Raw genomic sequence first — 6,000 nt, 5'->3', positions numbered from 1 at the left:
CAGATCTCACCAGCTCCTTTCAGCAAGTAACTGCTCAGCAGAAAAATGGAGGCTTGCTGTCTGGATTCCTGGGATGTGAAAACACCACACATAGCTGGAGGAGGGCTATAAATAAAACTTACATACTGAATGTTGAAAACACTACTTCTCTTCCCTATATTGGCCCTCAGGACACAGATAGCCAGATGTAAATCACCATACTTAAGACTGAAAGTACTCATTGGGGACATGGTTGGCCTGTGAGAAAAGATATAAACATATTGACATTAGAAACTTCTCAGTGAAAACGGCTCAGACAGATCATGCTAGAAAAAAAACCGAAAGCCTACTAGCCACATACATATGGATAGAGCTTCCATTCAGTTCTTTTATTTCCCATGTTTCAACATAAGCAGCCATCACCTCACGAACCCATTAAGATGGCTACTATAAGAAAATAAACAAGTAACAAGCACTGAAGAGGATGTGGAGAAATTAGAACCCATATATCCTCTTGGTAACATTGTAAAATGGGGCAATCACTATGGAAAACAATATGGAATTTCCTTAAGCTATTTAAAACTAGAACTACTATATGATCCAGCAACCCAAATTTAAGGTATATATCCAGAAAAATCAAAAGAGGATCTCGGAGAAATATTAGTACACCTATATTCATGACAGTGTTATTTACAATAGCCAAGAAGCAGAAGCGACTGAAATGTCCATTTATAGATGAATGGATAAACCCAGGGTTGCCTATACATACAATAGAATATTATTCATCCTTGAAAGAAGAAAATCCTGTGACATGCTACAACATAAGATTAACCTTGAGGACGTTATCCTAAGTAAAATAAGCCAGATTCCATTTATATGAGGTATCTAAAGTAGTCAAATTCATAGAAACAGATAGCAGAATGATGGTTATCAGAGGCTGAGAGGAAAGGAAAAAGGAAAATTGTTTAATGGCCATAGAGTTTCAGATTTGCAAGGTGAGGAAGTTTGAGAGATCTATTTCACACCAATGTGAATATACTTAATGCTACTGAAATGTACCTTTTAAATGGTTAATATGTTTTTAAAAAAGAAATACACAAATATATGCCCACACACATGTATGTTTGCATGTAAAGTTTTTAGAATATTTGCAAGTAGACTGAGTAAGTCATGGGCTAGGGTGGAAGAGAGATGGTCTTCATGATGTGCTTCTTTGTTCTTTTTTTAACCACATTTACATACATTTTTCAACTAAAAAAGCTAAATAAAAATAAAGTATGCTCCTCCACACTCCCACCACCCCCACTCTACCTCTCAGCCCTAACCCAATGACTGACTGATCAGAATTACAAAAGGCTTACCTCTTCAATGTGGGACCAAGTTGGTGGCGATATTCATACTCTGGAGTGCCCTGTAAACTCAGGCTCAAACCAGTCTCCAGCTAAGACCGCATCTTGCTTAGTTTTCTTCTGTTTGTCCTGCTTTCCTCTCTCTAGTCTCCCTGAGAGCACTCCCTTAATAAGTAACTTGCACAAGTGTTCTGATCTCAAGCTGTTTCTAGGGAACCTGACATAAGACAGCATTCTATATTTTTCCTTTATAGCGCTGTCCCAGCCTTTGCTTGTTACCTGTGTCTTTGATTATTATTTGTCTTTGCCACTACATCATAAACCTTTGAAGATAGTGTCCATGTGTTTTGCTCTCCATTTTACCAATAGTGTTTCACAGAGTCCTAGGTGTATAGTGTACAATAAATAATGGTTGAATGAATATTAAATGAATCTAAATATCATTATCCTACCTCAGCTGGGAGCAGGGTTGAACCAAAGGCTTCTGACCAACCCCTGGCCCATGATAAATATAGGCACAAGGATGGCCACCACAAGAGGAAAGTAGAATCAGAAGTCTCATGTTGCTCTTCAATCTGTTGACCTCTGAACCTTGTCTACTTGCCAGGGTATAAATAATTATATGATTTTCACCTATTCTGCCTGATTACTTCTTGCCTATTTCATTATGTATGTCCAACCTTATCTTTTTCTTTTTTTTTTAATTTTTAGGGATAGAGAGTGTGCACATGCATGTGCGTGAGTGGGGGAAGAGGGGGTAGAGGGAGAGAAAATCCCAAGCAGGCTCCACACCCAGCACAGAGCCTGATCTCATGACCCCAGATCACTATTAGAGCTAAAATCAAGAGTCAGCAGCCTAACTAACTAAGCCACCCAGGCACCCCTGCGTAACTCTGTCTTAGGATAACTCAAGACCTTGACTCATTCTTCCATTGTCAATCCATAACCCAAACTAGTTAAAGCATCTACCAAAAGGTGACATCTTCTCCAAGTATGAAAGTGAATGGGAAATTTCATATCTCTGTAATTTGGAAAATGGTAGTAACATAGATTACCAGGAAAAATAGTTTATTTCTCTGGAAAATTTACTTTGCCTGGGTCATTTGTGTTTTATGGGGTTTTTTTTTTATTCTAATATTTTCCATTTCTGTTAATGTCACTCTTTCAAATTTAAAAAAAAAATGCATGCCAGGATGACTTCTCTTATACTTTTCATAAAAATACCAAAAAATTATGACCCCCCCCAAAATAAACAGACAAGGGTAACCAACCATTTAAGGAAATCCTTTATTTTAAAAGACAGAGACCACAATACACCAAGAGAAAAAATGATTCCTAAAAAAGAATATATTCAGGAATATGAAAAGTAACCCCAAAGAAATAAGCTTATATCTTGAAACAGCAATAATAATAATAATAATAATAATAGAAAAAATAAAAAACTTAAGAGTTTAAAGATAAATATATGAGGCATCCCACCCAAAAAATAGAGGGAGAAGAAGGAGGAGAAGGAGAAGAAGAAAGAAGAATAAGAGAAAGAAAGAAAGAAAAACTTAAACCAAAAATTTCAGAGCCAATTCAGGAGATTAGATGTCCAAATAATAAGAATCTTAGGCATGGAGAATAAAGGGGGAGAAAAGAAGGAGGGAAATCAAAGAATAATTTTTTTCTAATTTCCCAAACTTGGAAAACCTAAGATTCTAGTTTAAAAAATCCACCAAATGTCAAACACAGTGGAGAAAAATAAAGTCACATTAAATTTTAGAAAATTCTTTCAGCTTCTAGAAGACAAGAAAATAGAAAGGACCAAAATTTATAAAAAGAATGAAAGTTTATAGAAAGGACCAAAGAGCTGTAAGACTGTGAAGCATGTTTACAAAATTCTCAAGTGATTTCCAGTGAAGAAAGCTATTCTTTTTTTTTTTAAAGATTGTATTTATTTATTTGACAGAAATCACAAGTAGGCAGAGAAGCAGACAGAGAGAGAGGAGGAAGCAGACTCCCTGCTGAGCAGAGAGCCCGATGTGGGGCTCGATCCCAGGACCCTGAGATCATGACCTGAGCCGAAAGGCAAAGGCTTTAACCCACTGAGCCACCCAGGCGCCCCAAAGAAAGCTATTCTTAAACTCTAATTATGAGAGTAGATTAAATTAAGATTGAGCATTTAAAGTCTCAACAAATATAAACCTATAGATACTTTCTTTGGAAGCAACTAGAGAATGTACTTGTAAAAATGACACAATTAACTTAGAAAAAGGAAGATGTAAGACCTAGGCACAGAAGATCTGAAATAAGAGAAATCTCAAAAGAATCCTATCAGACCCAGAGAGTAGCCAATGCACAGTGGGACAGATTACATTCCAGAAAGCTACAACAATGGTTTCTTGAAGAAGGAATCAGTAGTACACCCATTGGGCTTTAATCTATTGAAAGACTAATATTTACATTTACATAAATGGGAGAGAGTTTGAAGGTGGGTCATTGGCAAGTACATAGACGATTAAAAGAATAACATGATAATTATAAACGCAAGAGGAAGCAAGAAGCTGTGAGAAGAAGAGAAACAATCACAGTACAAAACAGGATTGAACTATGACTAGGACTTAGAAAAGTATCTTCTTTTAAAACATTTAGGTCACTGAGGCCAGAATGAGTACTGGATTTATCAATTTATTGTATTATTCATGTTTATTTTATTTATAGATCTAAATATTGATTTTAAAACTGTGTATCATTTCAAAACTGTTTACTTTGACCTACAAATGTAAACTACGTCTACAAAATACCTAAATTTCAAAAAAATTGTATATGGATTGTAAATACATACTATTTATAAATATTATGTTAAATAAAATGTTCAACTATCCAGAATAACCCATTTCTCAATAATATCAAATAATAGACTTTAGCTATAAATACCTTCTTAGTAACCAAAACTATAATTTTACACTTTTAACCATTCAGTTTGCTACATACTAGTGTGTGTATATCTGTGTGTATATATTCACAGAGAAAGAGAGAGAGAGAGTTTAAGGAATTGCTCACGGGTCTGTGGTGGCTGGAGTGAGTCCAAAATCTGGACTTAAAGATTTTATTATTCTTTAAACATGCTTCTTTTAGTTTTTAATTCAGAATTCATCCAGAGAAGTATTCAACTATTTTAAGACATCATAGACATTACTCTCTTGCATAGACTGGAGAATGTGATAGGGATAAAAATCCTCAAAATTGGGAATCAGGAAAAATGCACTAAAAACAATAATCTGAGAGTGAGTGCAGGCTATGACTTAATAAAGTCAATAATACCAAATTGTATATAAGTAAAAGTAGTGGGTTTTTTTTAATTCCTTATGTTTATATAATGGATTTGTCTTTCTTAAGAATTAGCTAGAATGGAGCATCAGGTGTAGCATGAAAGTACTGAATCATTATTTGTATACCTGAATCTACTATTACACTGTAGGTTAGCTGGAATTTCAATAAAAACTTAAAAAAATTAATTAGTTAGAATGCATCATAGTTGGTAGAACATCTATGCAAGGAAATTAAGAAAGATGTCAAACAAGTATGCCCATTAAACCCAATTGCCCATTAAACCCTTTGCATTGTTCATTGAATAAGAAATAAAATATGAGCTTTGGAATTCATTTCAGTGTCATTTTTTCTTGAACTACCTATTTTATTTCTTTGAATAAATATGCACATTATTCTGATAATAGAAACTTCAAATTATGATACTCAGAATCTAGCATCTAGCAGTAATAATGACATGAAATAGTGGTAGCAAAATATGGCTCCTCCACATAAGATAGAATAGCAGATGAACATAAAAAAAAATAAAAAATGCAAGTTCAAAGAGCAATTTATTCAGTGGCCAGCAAGTAGGGATTTGTATAATCTAGCCTAGAGGAAACAGAGGTAGAGATGAGCTTCTGGGATTCTGATCTAATGACATAGATGACCAAGACTGAACTTTAACAAAAATAAATTATTTGATTTTCTCCCCAGTCAAACCCCAAGCCTATATGTTTAGTTGCCATGAGCTTAACCAGCAGGCTTCATAACATAAAAAAAAGATTCAGAAAAACATCAAAGAACAACGTAGATCCTTAAAATATGTTAGTGACTGATCGGACTAGAATGGGTGGTACCTCATGAAATGGTGCTCACTGACATCCAGTCCATGAGACGTCTAACGATCCAAGTCAGAGGACTGATACAATTGTGTTAAGTGTTAAATGAGACTCAGTTATGTGAGTCAATACAAATTACGTTTCTACTTCTTCACATTTATCACTTTATATTCCAGAAACTTTCTATGATAATCCTATAGCAGAAATAACTGAGTCGTTTGCCAAAAGTTTCTGCACCCCTTTCTAGAGTGTAGACTGTCCTAAGAATCAGCTGTCCAGCCTAGGACAATTTTTTTCAGGTTCTTTGTGCATTAAGGAGCCATGTGACTAGTTCCTGACAATGTCATAGTAGAAATGGTACGAGCTGCTTCCAAATGATTAAGAGTGAATGTAAGTTCTCTCTCCTCATTTTAGCCATCTGCCTGCTGAATGAAAACTCTAAGGCCCCAGGGAATAGTACAGACACAAAGTAGTAGGAGACACGGTCCCTGAATCACCACATGGGAAAAATCTTATACACCAAGGAACATTTGCACTAG

Source organism: Lontra canadensis, unplaced genomic scaffold (assembly GCF_010015895.1).
Source record: "Lontra canadensis isolate GAN:19392208 unplaced genomic scaffold, GSC_riverotter_1.0 scaffold27, whole genome shotgun sequence".
In the NCBI taxonomy this organism is placed as follows: domain Eukaryota; kingdom Metazoa; phylum Chordata; class Mammalia; order Carnivora; family Mustelidae; genus Lontra; species Lontra canadensis.
Note: the sequence above shows the minus strand (reverse complement) of the source record.